The 13,500-nt window shown below is 46.6% G+C and overlaps 2 long non-coding RNA genes across 2 annotated transcripts; both read left to right on the top strand.

The window, feature by feature from the left end:
* The first annotated feature begins 398 nt into the window (after positions 1-398).
* Positions 399-12,737, top strand: LOC121029858 (uncharacterized). Its single transcript, XR_005789943.1, has 2 exons — positions 399-674; positions 12,438-12,737. It is a non-coding gene; the product is annotated as an uncharacterized LOC121029858 (long non-coding RNA).
* LOC121029857 (uncharacterized) lies at positions 784-7,496 on the top strand. Its single transcript, XR_005789942.1, has 3 exons — positions 784-2,149; positions 2,629-4,859; positions 6,918-7,496. It is a non-coding gene; the product is annotated as an uncharacterized LOC121029857 (long non-coding RNA).
* Positions 12,738-13,500: the final 763 nt, after the last annotated feature.

A 13,500-nucleotide genomic window follows, 5' to 3' on the forward strand; every position in this document is an offset into this window, starting at 1 on the left:
TTTCAGTGAGCGAGTGAGTGTTGAGTCGTGTCATCGTACTACTGCAAAGGGCTGTCTCTGTCGAGCTGCCCGCTCTGTCCCTCCCCGCGTTTTGCTCTGCCTTCAGTGCTGTTTCTCTCTGTCTGCCTTCTATCTTCTGGTTCTGCTGTGCTGTGGGGATAGAGAAGGTTGCACTCCACTCCTTTTGGCAGGAAGAGTAACTTCCTCATTGAGGTCAGGATTGAAAATGAATTTCCCCATTGGGCAGAAAGAAGGAGGCCCACACTTCCTGTGTAGTGTTATTAATTGGCCGCCCCTCCCCTGCCTGTGGCTGTTCTGGATCAGGACTGTGGTGCTTAACCATTTCCTGCCCCAAACTGGGGAGGCTACGAAGCCACTGTGTGAGGGATAAAGTACTTTCTAGTTAATGATTAGATTTTGTGGACCATCACTCACTGGGTATTGAGCTACCTCAGCTGGCCCTGCCTCTGCCACGGGGGAGACCTCAGGGTCCAAGAATTGTCCCCTAGGAGCAGGAAAGCCAAGTCCAGAAGGAGAGGGACAGGGGCTGTGGAAGATATGACAGCAGTGTCCTTGCCTGAGGAGCATACTTAGTGCATCTTTCTCACTCCCATCCCCACAGACAGAATTACAGTATCTCATCTCAGATGGGCCTCGAAAGACATTCTTTACAGGTAAGGCCTCTCTCTTCTCCTTTGCCTAAAATTCATGTCATTCTCATCGAAAGTATAGTAACCTGATGACATGGGAACATTTAAAACCTATCTGTGACTTCACAAATGACATTGACACTGAAGTGTGGAGTTGGGAGTCCTTAGGTTGGTATGTTTGCACATCCCAAACTTCCTGGATTGCATTCCTGTAACTTTGGAGTCCTCTCTTGCCCACAGAGTCATAGATCATAACAGTTTGGAGCTGGAATGGACTTTACCGTTCATGTTGTTCAACGCACCCACTTACGTATTTACGCACATGGGGGGACTGAGAAAGGCTGAGTGGTTTGGCAGGTAGCTAGTGACTGGCAGTACCCAGATGAGAACCTGGATCTTCGTGGACTCTCAATCCAGTGCTCCTATCAGCCACCACAGCAATTAAAACTAACTACTGGTTTTGCAGCCTTGATGGGTGTGAATTGTGTTCCACAGAAGCAAAGCCCAGAGAAGATTAATGGTGCACTGGTAAATGTTTAACTAAGGGCTCTCTGGGGGAAAAAATGCACACACACACACACACATACACACACACACACACACATTTAATATACATTTTTGCTGCTATGAAGGATGAGCAGCACACAATTTACAAATAATAATAAGGTATGCACTCTTTGTTATAAAAGGGATTCTCACAGAATGCTTTTGTTGTTTTTGTTGAATTCTTGTACCTGTACCTGGTTTCAATTGCTGAACGACTATTCGGTGATATTTCCCTGTATGGTAACATATGAGACAAAAGTAAGACCATAGAGACATAGGTTGGAACTTTGCTCATTCATCAATGACACAAGCAACTTCTTTTCTAGACCAAATTCTACTTTCTGAATACTAGAACGATATTTCCTCAAATTTTTGCGCTATCCACAATGTAACAGCCGTAGATATGACATGTTTTTAAGTTAAATTCTCATTATTAACATTTTCCATCACTTTCTTAAGTCCAGACAATTAACATAATCGTAAACCAAGCCCTGATTTCTAGCATACGCTGATTTCTGTGGTGTAAATATTTTCACCACAATCGATTTCAAACTAACAATGTGACACCACTGAACTTGGAGTTGGCAAGACCCAGGCAGTGCCACCTCATTATGCAATATTTCCACTGTTTGGATATAACAGGTATGAATAACCTCAGGAGCACAGATAACAGTATAATGTGGTAAAATAATTGGGAAGTGATGAGTTTGGGGCATCTTTTAGTTTTGTGTTTAGCATTTCTTATTTAATTGTAATGCATGCAATTTAATATCTAAAAATGTCTGTATTTAACAAAATATTCCTGAAATATTCCTGAAAATGGAGAATTGGCTCTCGTGAGCTGACAGGACGAGGCCCCAGCACATACCAGCAGAAGACGGGTAGAATGGTCCTGCACTTCTCAATGTCTGCCCAAGGCCACTGGGTGGAGGCCATGGACAATGGCCATCTGGGTAAGAAGGTCTGGGCAGAACTCAGGCTGAGGGATTCAGGGCAGATTTAAGAATATGGATTAGATCCCATGTAGTAAGTAACTCAAGGTGTTTTCTTGGTACATCTTTCTAAAAGCTCCTGGAAGTAAACAGTTTTCAATATTAAGGAAATTTAAATATTAAAGAAATTGAAAGGAAAAAGGGGGGGGAAGGGGAAAGAGAAATAGGAAGGAAAACAAGGACTATTTTTTTTTAAATGTCCTTTATTGAGAAAGTGATTTGTTGACACAAAATCCCAGGCTCGCTTTTGTGGACACCCCCAGCCCTGCCCACATGTGCTCTGTGGACAGTACCGGCCCCACCCGTGGGCACTCCTTCGGTGAGGACCTGACCTCTTACTGCTTTGGAAGGAGAGGATGAGATTACCAGAGCTTTGGATCCATTTTTGGATCAAATGAAAACGGCAGGCTAATCCTTAGTGTGCTGCTCTCCTCTTACAGATGCTGGCCTCACTGTCGGGGCGGGGCTTCAGGTCTCTAACTGCCCCAGCCCCAGGACAGCAGTGGAAAGTCACATGCAGCTCAGGATGCCCGCAGAGCCCCTCCTGACCTCAGTCACCTGGTGAACCCATCTCTCCAGATCAGTCTGGCGTCTCTTTCTCCGTGGAGCCTTCAGGGATGATGTCCCCAGGCAGTTTCCCACTCTCTCCTCCTTTCTGCCACAGCATTTGTGACAACACTATACTTACTATAGTAAGACTCACTATGTCTTTTTGTTCACTCATCCTTGTTCCCAAAAAGACCGTGGGCTCTTTGAGCGTCTTCTCTGGTCTGTGCCGAGTGCACAATGGTATCTCGATAGATCTTAGACGCTAGATCACCTTGTTCAGTCATTCTCAAACATCTATGCATGAGAATGACCCAAAGAAGGGGTTCAAATGCAGATTCTCAGACCCCAGCTGAGCAATTGTGAAACCTGGGTCTTTAATTAAAGATCAGGCAATTGTGGCGCACATATGTTCACAACCCACCCTTTAAGAAATACAGATTTGTTCAAACTTCCCATTTTGCAGGTGGAGAAACAGAGGGCTGGGGATGCAGTCCTGATTCAAGACCCTTAGCTACTTAGCGCAGTGGGACAGCATGGTAGTTTGAACTAGAACTATCTTAAATTCTCATGAAGTGAAGTAAGCGAACCACAGCCACGCTGAGGATTAGTATTCGGAACGTTAAAAATGCCGTGAGCTAAAATAATTGCGTACCACACCTTAAAACAGTGACAAGACTCTCCATGGCCAGATGCCTCTGCCGCGGTCCACGATGAGATGATGGTACCTTGCTTCCTGCTACTGGCAGGGTCTCCTTAGAATTTGAAGCGTGTTCTTGCTGACGCCAGAACAATGACTTCTGCCTCTAAAGTGTCATTTGCCTCAATGGCTGCCCAAAGAGGCCATCTGGCACAAGCTCTAGTGCCCGCGGGTGCGCCCTGCCCACCTTCGGAGGCTGTCCGTTTGCCGCCGCAGGCACAGGGCCCCGAAGAAGAGCCGGTGGTCAGATGTCTGGCTCACGCCTATTTTTATGGGCGAACCCTTATTTCATCTGCCCGTTTGGTGAGTGCCATGCGTGCTGGTTACCGCCTTGGACAGCAGGTGCCACCTAGAGGGCCCTGTGACTGCTTCCGTGGTTTCACAGTGGCAAGCTGGGTGGCCTCGGGGCCCCAGGGAAGCTCTGCAGCCACCCGCTAAGGGTTACACCAGCCCCCATGCGGGCCTGGCACTTCGCTTTAGAGGAGACAGTCGCCAGGGGAGCCCAGGAAGGATAGAAGAAGGCTATCTGGCTGGTTCCTAGCTTCCAGCTTCCTCGCTTGGTGGGACTCCGAGAGGAAATGAGCAGGAACTCTGTTCCTCGGCCACAAGGTGTCAGCAGTGGGCTGGCCAGGTGCGAGCTCTGCGCGCAGCCCCAGGAGGAAAGCGCCGGCAAGCACACAAGGTGCTGCCGGTCGCCTTTGAAACTCCTTATTTGGAGGAAGCGCCTTTCTCATTAGGAACAGCACATTGATTAAGGTACCAAAAGACCCGCCTTTCGGTCTTGCCTGTGGACTAACCACATGCCTCCATCTGCCCTCAGAAGAGCGAAGCCGCCGCTGCAGGGCCTTGACTGGAAGAGGTCCCACAGGTGGGGGTTGGGGGTAACGCCGCAGGAAGCGGTGACGTACAGAAGAGAATGGGGGCACAGAAGAGAGTAGGACATGGACATGAGTTCTGGCTTGTTTACTTGCTCGCTGTGAATTTGGAGTCTGGGTTTGCTTCCCCATTTCTAAAATGCCATATTCCCCATTTTTCAAATGGCAACAGTCACAGGATCGTTGTGCGGATCAAGTGAGATGAAATGATTTGCAAACCATGAGGTACCACATACGCATGGGTGCCATGGTTGGGGTTCATCTTTCCACCCGAGTTGTGTCACAGGGCTTCCTCCAGACTGGAGGAACAGAGCCCGAAGCAGGGGAAGGGGCCAGCTCTTCTCCATGTGGGTCACCGGAGTCCCCTGCGTGAGCCTTCGGCCATAAACTCCTGATCTGGCCTGATAGAGTCATCTTCTAGCAAGATTCTTCCTGGATGCCTTTCCATGGCTTGTTTCCAAGCAGAAAGCTGGCAACGGCTGCTCACTCTTCCTTCTTCACTGAGCCTTCTTTTCCATATTGGAAGAAGATGAAATGCACATTTCAGAATGTAAGTTTTTCCTGTAGGACACTATCCCCAACGGTGGAGTGATGGAGAAAAATATTAGATGAAGTCAGGGGATAACTGAGTAACATACTGATTTATAAACTCATGGAATGAAATGAAGGCGTTTTTTCCACTGGTGGGGTTATTTATTATGTCCTAGCTGGCCAGCTCCCAGGGTTGAAAAGGCTTTGGTTCCTGAGTAGTAGAAATAGCAGGAACCAATTTTCTCCACTGCTCCTCTTTCAAAAACACAGAACTCAGCTGATGCTGAAATACATCCAGTCATAGGCCCAACTCGGGATTCTCCTGCTCAACACCTCATTGGGGTGAATGGGACTGTTGCCCAGATCCCATCACTCTGGGATGATGGCAGAGAGGTGAGGCTGTTGCCACAGGTCACTGTGCTGTGGACCCTTTCCTGGGGCCCATCCCCTGGTGGAAACCAACTACCCTGAAACCATCCCACAAAAAACCCTGATGGGATTTTGATTGTAATTTTACTAAGTTATATATCAATTTATGGAAAAGCGACACCTTCATGGCATAGAGTTTTTCCTTCCATGAACATGGTGCTTCTTTCCATTTATTCCATTTCTCCTTTATATCTTTCAAGAAAAAAAATTTGTTTCTTTGTAAAGGAAAATTTGTTTCTTTGTAAAAATTTGTTTCTTTGCACATCTTATGTTAGATTCATTCCTAGATAAGTTACAGCTTTTTATTACTTTTCTGATGGTACCTTTAAAAATATCTACTTTTTTTTTTACCTTTAAATTTACATCCAAGTTAGTTAGCATATAGTGCATGCCAGTACATAGAAAAACAATGTGTGTGTGTGTGTGTGTGTGTGTGTGTGTGTGTGTTGATAGCAATTGACTGAAGCCTTATTAGTTCTGTACTTTGTCAATTGCTTTGGATTTTCTGTGTAAAATAGTCATATCAAATAATGCCAGTATTCGTTTTTCCTTTTCGATCCTGATATGTTTTATTTCTTTTTGTTTTCGTACAGTGCTGACTAGCATTTGAGGCCATCCTGCAAACAGTGATTTGTTTAGGATTTGGGGGTATAGGTTCATAAGTGAGATTAGCTTGCAATTTTCCTTTCAGTCATAGTTCTGTGCCCCTAAAATACAAGGACTTGCTCTTAAGATGCCAGGAGTACATTTTATTTATCACGAGGGAAGGTTGGGGTGGCTCAGTGGTTGGGTAACCGACTTCGGCTCAGGTCATGATCTCACAATTCGTGAGTTCGAGCCCCGCATCGGGCTCTGTACTGACAGCTCAGAGCCTGGAGCCTGCTTCAGATTCTGTGTCTCCCTCTTTGTCTCTGCCTCTCCCCCACTCGTACTCTCTCAAAAATGAATAAACCTTAAAAAAAATTTTTTTTTTATCACTAGGGAAAGTTAAAAACACGAAGGTTATTGTCTTTAGAAAAAAGGGAGATGGATAAGAACAGAGAAGCAAGGGGAAGGAATGGTAACTGTGCTGGGGAGAAGGGGGAGTTTGGGCTAATTCAAAGTGAGCCCCCAGCCCAACAAACAGCTACAAGAACTTTTCTCCTTTTACTGTTGAGGGCTTCCCCACACATCACTTAGAAAGGGGGGCAGGACGGGCATACTTCATGGGGAGATGCTTCTGTACTGCTTAAGAGACTTGGTTGCAGAGGAAGAGCTCTGTATCCTACATGCATGGGGGCGGTCACTCAGTTTTGTTTCCTCAGTCTTCCTCCCTCCCTTCCTCAGATGAGAGCACACTTTCTTCCATTAGACAATTGCTCCTCCATGCTTATGTCATCAGTTTCGACGAGGCCACCAGTCTGTATATGCTGCCTCGTGCCCCGCTTGGGCGTGTGGCCCAAGCCTGGCCTGCTCTCTGGCCTTAATGATCAGTACATATGGTGGACAGGAGGCTCAAGATGGTCTCATCGGAGTCATTCATGAGATGAAATGTGCTGATAGTGTTAGTGACTCTCCCTTTCCTTCCTCTTGGATGCTGAGCTGGCAGGAGGTAATTCTGGAACCGCCTCCTGTCATTTCCCTTTCTTCTCTCCTCCCCGCTGGACAGAGTTCCTTGAAGGAAGAATGAGATCAACACAAAGAGAGAAGCCGAGATGGAAAACTGAGAAACGGCCCTGCTGACGGACTCTGAGTCCCTGGTTCCACCCCTGTGTCCTCCAGTTAAATAAGCTGAATGTGATCCCCCCCCTTTTGGCTTAAGCTAGCTTTGAGTTGCACCCCCGGACTCACTCGTGGTGAAATCTGCTGAATGAGCTCAGGGGCTGGGATAGTGAGCTGCCTCTGTGCTCTCCGTACAAATCCCTCTTGCAATCATGCAGCTTGTGACATTTGCTAGTGATGATTCAAACAAGCTGCCGTCATTTACTGGTGGGTAGGAGGGGGATGGAGCCCCCTGATAGAGACACTAGAGTGGTTGCTCCAAAGAATCCCCAGGGTCCTGTGCCGCGAGAGTGCTGAACACATCAGCACACGTGCCCAGTGCTGTGTACACTCAGGTATCCTTTTGGTCATTGCTTGTGTTTAGAAATAGGTGATACCTTGAAGGGGCTCCTCCCTTCGGGTAGGCCATTTTTGCCAAGAATTATTTAAAAAAAATTTTTAAACATTTATTTATTTTTGAGAGAGAGAGAGACAGAGAGTGAGCAGGGGAGGGGCGGAGAGCGAGGGAGACACAGAATGGCAAGCAGGCTCCGGGCTCTGAGCTGTCAGCACAGAGCCCGTAGTTGGGCTGGAACCCACAAACCATGAGATCATGACCTGAGCCGAAGTCTAAAGCTTAACTGACTGAGTCACCCAGACACCCCAAGGATTATTTAATAAAGGAATAGGCTGAGGGATCCACTTTCCAATGAGGGAAAGCCTTCTCTGTCACGTAATACCCCTGCCCCCACCCCCACCTTGAGCCCAGGCATGCTGGTGTGCAGCAGGATTTGATGTCCAATTGTACATGCTGTGTGAAGAAGACTGGTGTGAGGTAACGAAGGCCAATGTTCAATCTACAAAATGGTGATTTCCGTTCATTTTTGCTTGTGATGCACAATGTGGTTTTAAAGTTCCAAAGAACAAGGTTTCTTGAAAATATCTTATTTTTTTCCTGATAACCAAACATAGAAGCAGCACTAAATACTGCAATAAAAATCAAGCAAATAAAGATAATTTAAAATCTCATCACCCACAGGTCGGCACCATGTGCATTTTGGGGTGTATCTCTCCCAGACTTGTTTCTTCTACCCAGGAGCAAGCTTAGAAGCTGAATCCAGATCAGAATTGAGGTCTCTTAGTGCCTCGTAGGAATACTTGTTTTTATTTTTTATCACACATTAGAAAACGATAGTACAAAAATCCATGAACCTAAGGCCCACATATAACAGAAGTTAGCATTTTGTATTTACTTCAGATACTTTTGTTTTAATAAATACAATGTTGTAAAATTTTGACAACCCTCCCCTAATCCTTTTCCTCTCCCCCAGAGATACCAATTTCCTGAGGTTGAGAGTTTCTTTTCCCTGTGTTTTATACTGCTGTAATGTATGTTTGCATACTTAAATTATAATAAGATATCATTTTGTGGGTTTTTTAAAAGACTTATACAAATTATGGGGCGCCTTGATGACTCAGTTGGTTGTCTGACTCTTGATTTCAGCTCGGGTCAGGATCTCACGTTTCATGGGTTCAAGCCCCATGTCAGGCTCTGCACTGAGCATGGGGCCTGCTTGGGATTCTCTCTCTCCCTTTCTCTCTCTGCCCCTCCCCTGTTCTTTCTCTCTCTCTCTGTCAAAATAAATAAAGTTAAAAAAAATAACAACAAAAAAAAACAAAAAGAAATGCAAAATATATCAACATGTGTATCTCCTTCAACTTTCTTTATTGCACTTGTCATTAAATTTCTGGAATGTATTCACACTGATACATCTATATCATTGTAGTTACTGTATCATAGTCCATTAAATGAATATATCAGAGTTCATTTATCCATTCCCTTGTTGATAGACTTGGAGACTGTTCCAGTCTTTTGCAATTTCAATGTTACCATGAATACATTTGTTCTCACCTTGTGAACATCTGTGAGAATTTGTAGAAGTGGAGTTTTGATGTTGCAGTATAGGCATGCCCTCAACTTGATTAGATATTACCCTATCGGCCTCTAAAATAGTGTACATTCTGACCTGGACGTAGGTACGAGCCACCCAGATCCACACGTTCTGCTTGAAGTCGGGTCAGCGTGACTGTAACTAGAACTCATGCTCTTCTGTCTGTCTTGGAGCCTGGAGGCTGATGCTGCCTCCACCGTCGCCATGGATCCGAGGCCTGCTTGCAGGCGTAAAGTGACAACGCTCGCTTTATAGGGTTTGTAAAGGCAGCGGCAGTGGTCCCTCACGTTGCTGCCTGTGTGCCCGTTGCGAGGTGTCTCTCTTCCTCCTCCCATCAAGAGACCTGTTTCCCCTTCATTGAATCTGGGCCCACCTTGTGACATCTTTGATCAAGAGAATGTGTGGGAATGACCCTATGTGACTTCCGAGCCTCAGCCTTTTGTCCCCCGCCCTTACTGGAACATGATGCTGCCATGCCGGGAAGCCCCGGCGGGCCCCCTCGAGGGTGAAGAATCGTGTGAAGAGAGAGGTCCTGCCATCGGTAGGCAGCATCCACCCGGCATGTGAGTGTATCCACCTTGGACCATCCAGCCCCAGGTGAGCCCCAGGTAAGCCATCGGTTGACTGCAGCCATGTGGATCAGCCCCGGCAAGGCCAACAGGCTCCACAGAACCAGCCCAAACTGCTTGTGAACAAGTGAAATGGTTGTTGTTTTAAGTCATCAGGTGCTAGGGGCGTTGGTTCCCCAGCAATGGGCAGCTGATGCAGTGCCTCTCACGTGCCATGCTGCCTATTTCCGGCAGCTCAGCCTCTGCTGCGGGGCTTTCTTTTCACCACGGAGACACAAGATACTAGGACCCACATGATACCCAAACAGACACAATCCAGAAATGGCCACTGGCAAACAGGGGCCAATGGAAGATGAGAGTCAGACACCAACTCCTCCTCCCTTATTCCCCCGGGGAAAGAGGATGGGTGGTGTCATAGGGTCTCTCTGAGACATCCTGCAGGACTGAGCAATCAGTTTCACATGGAGCTGTGGCCAGCTTGGTAATGCACCTCCTTATATTTGCTCTCTTTCCCCAACTCGCTCGTATCTTCACTTCTGCTTCCCTGGAATTCTATTCTGCAATAAGGTCTTAGCGTATAAGCTTTTGCTCGGCCTCTGTTGTCTAGGGAATGTGGGCAGAGATAGTTCCAAGCGTGGCCCTATGAAGCAGACCCTCAGGGTGGGAGTTTGGAGTTGAACTGCCTGCCCACTTGTCTGATGGAAAGGGCCCCACTGCTGATGGTAAATGGACTGGTAAAAACACCTGGTGTGCAGTGATGTCACCAAAGCTCTCACCTGTGTTCACAGCAATGCAGTAGAAGTGGAAGATGAGGCAGTGATGAGGCAGTATGCCAGGATGAGGGATATGCCAGTGGTTTCCAAATTGCACCACATTAAACTTATGTGGGGAAGCTTTAAAATAAGCCCACCTCATACCGGTGAAAGGAAGCTTTCTATAGGTGGAAACCAGGTGTTAATATTTTTTGAAGATCACCAGGTGACTCTTTTTTTTTTTCACACTTTTTTACATGTATTTATTTTTGAGAGACAGAGAGAGACAGAGCACAAGTGGGGGAGGGGCAGAGAGAGAGGGAGACACAGAATCTGAAACAGGCTCCAGGCTCTGAGCTGTCAACGTAGAGCTCGACGTGGGGCTTGAACTCACAAACTGTGAGATCATGACCCGACCCGAAGTCAGACGCTTAACTGACTGAGCCACCCAGGCGCCCCAGGTGATTCTTTTTAAAATTTATTTATTATTATTTTTTATTACCTTATTTAAATTCAAGTAGTTAACATATAGTGTAATAATAGTTTCAGGAGTAGAATTTAGTGATTCATCACTCACATATAACACCCAGTGCTCATCCCAACAAGTGCCCTCCTTAAAGCCCATGCCCCCACCCACCTCCTCTCCAGCAACCCTCAGTCTGTTCTCCGTATTCAAGAGACTCTTAGGGTTTGCCTCCCTCTCTGTTTTTATCTGACTTTTCCTTCCCTTCCCTACATTCATCTGTTTTGTTTCTTAAATTCCACATATGTGTGAAGTCATATGGTATTTGTCTTTCTCTGCATGACTTATTTTGCTTAGCATAATATACTCTAGTTCCATCCACGTTGCTGCAAATGGCAAGACTTCATTCCTTTTGATAGCTGTGTAATATTCCATTGTGTGTGTGTGTGTGTGTGTGTGTGTGTGTACCACATCTTCTGGATGCATTCATCAGTTGATGGACATTTGGACTCCAAATAGATTGGCTGTTGTTGATAGCGCTGCTATAAACATTGGGGTGCATGTACCCCTTCAAACCAGCATTTTTGTATCCTTTCAATAAATACCTAGTCGTGCAATTGCTGGGTCGTAGGGTAGTTTTTTTTTTTTTTTTTTAATTTTTTGAGGAACCTCCATACTGTTTTCCAGAGTGGCTGCACCAGTTTGCATTCCCACCAATAATGCAAAAGGGTACCCCTTTCTCCACATCCTTGCCAACATCTGTTGTTTCCTGAGTCATTAATTTTAGCCATTCTGACTGGTATGAGGTGGTATCTCATTGTGGCTTTGATTTGTATTTCCCTCACCAGGTGATTCTTATATGCAGCCAAATTTGAGAACCACTGGCGTATGCATTTGCCATGGCTTCTGATCGCTAGAATGGGGCAATTATAAGGATTGTGGTAGGTGCTGGCTGCCATTGATGGTATTACAACACTTGATAAAAAAGTATTCAGGACAGCTTACTGCCAACATACAGCATGCTGGGAAAGCCAGAGCACCTCTATGGCAGTCCTTTACTTTTATGTCCTATATCTACGGGACAAACTGCTGAAAATCAGCCCCAAGGTCTGATAGCAAGAGTAGCAAAGCTGCAAAGTATACTGAATGTGAAGCCTTAGGTCTCCCATGTCAATTTCACTGCCCTAAAAGTGATAAAGAGTGGGACCCTGAGATCTGGGATCCGGACACTGATTGGAAGTGTCTAAGAATCTTCATTACTATCCTTAATTCTCCAGGCCAGCACAAGCAGGCCTCTCTTATGTGATATAGAAAAATGGCTTCCTGGGGTGTCTGGGTGGCTCAGTGGGTTAAGCATCTGACTCTGGATTTCAGCTCAGGTCCTGATCTCACAGTTGTGAGATCGAGCCCTGCGTCAGGCTCTGCATAGAATTTGGAAACTGCTTGGGATTCTCTCTCCCTCTCTCCCACTCTCTCTCTCTCTCTCTCTCTCTCTCTGCCCCTCCCCTGCTTGTGCTTGCATGGACTCTCTAAATCCATCAATCAATAAATAATAAATAAATATTTAAAAAGAAAAACAGCTTTCCTTTGCCTGGAGCCAATGTAAAGACATCCTCCGAAGCCTCGCAAGACACTACATGTACTTTTCAAGATCTCCCTCCTGACCTCCACCCCAACCCCTGTTGTTTCCAGGTCAATAGCCAGAGTCAGATCTCAGCATAAAATGAGGAAACACAGTCCATGCTTTGGGAGGAGAGTGCCTTACACGCCAAAGGTTGTAGGACCTGGCTCCCGTCTGCTGGCAGAAACAATGCGCGCTCATGTGAAGTGGCTCTTGAGAGACTGGACTGAGGAGGAGGGACTGTAGGCTGCATAAGAAAGACTTGGTTCCCATGCATCTGTGTCTCAGGATTCAGTATTCCGGCATGGATGTCCATCCTAATAGTTTGCTTGAACGTTGAATACAACAATGGTCTACAGTAAAGCATGGGACAAATCTGCTGCTGTGCTGAGTGTGTGTGCGCACCTGCTGAGAAAGAGTTTTATCCTTGGCCTCCTTCAGGTGGGCCAGGTGGCAAAAAATAGAATCTCTGTCCATTTTTGTGCTTGGCACCTCAGCGGCTTTTTAGAGACTTATATCCTAAGTCCCTGAAAGAAGTAAAAAGGGTCCACCTGGTCTGAGGCCTGGCCTGTGAGAGGGGTGGATATTGCCTAGGACTGAGGCCCAACCACAAGACTGGACCACCCAGCCTTGGGTCCTCATGGAAGCACCAAAGATTTTACAGGAAGACAGGGGTTCCTGCCAGCCCCGCAGGCGGTCTGGTTTGCCCCAGGAATGTGCCCTGAGCCTGTTTGCCACGTGCCCTCAAAGCAGAGGCATTTGAGGAATCAGCGAGATGTTTGTCGTGCATGCAGCACCCAGTACCGAGCCTGGTTCAGAAGTCAGTTTGGTGCCTCTTGCTTGCTTGCTTGCTTTCAGTCAGAGTCAGAAACCACTTTCCCAGGCCCCGAGTTTCCTAAGGCCCTGCCCAGGAGTTTCCTCCAAGCTCCCACTGCATGCTGCTGGTCCAGTGAAAACCCCCAGCTGGGAACTGGCTCATGTCGAGAAAGCTGCCTTTTAGAGGGGCGCCGCCCAGCTGCATAATCAAACATTAGGAGTCCAAATGGGAAATCTCTGGTTGGAATTACATCCCAAACCTCGACCCGCTCTGCAAGCCATAAATCATATTCTGTTCTCCAAGAACAGTGGGTCATG

This window comes from Herpailurus yagouaroundi, unplaced genomic scaffold (assembly GCF_014898765.1).
Source record: "Herpailurus yagouaroundi ecotype Mexico unplaced genomic scaffold, PumYag 139, whole genome shotgun sequence".
In the NCBI taxonomy this organism is placed as follows: domain Eukaryota; kingdom Metazoa; phylum Chordata; class Mammalia; order Carnivora; family Felidae; genus Herpailurus; species Herpailurus yagouaroundi.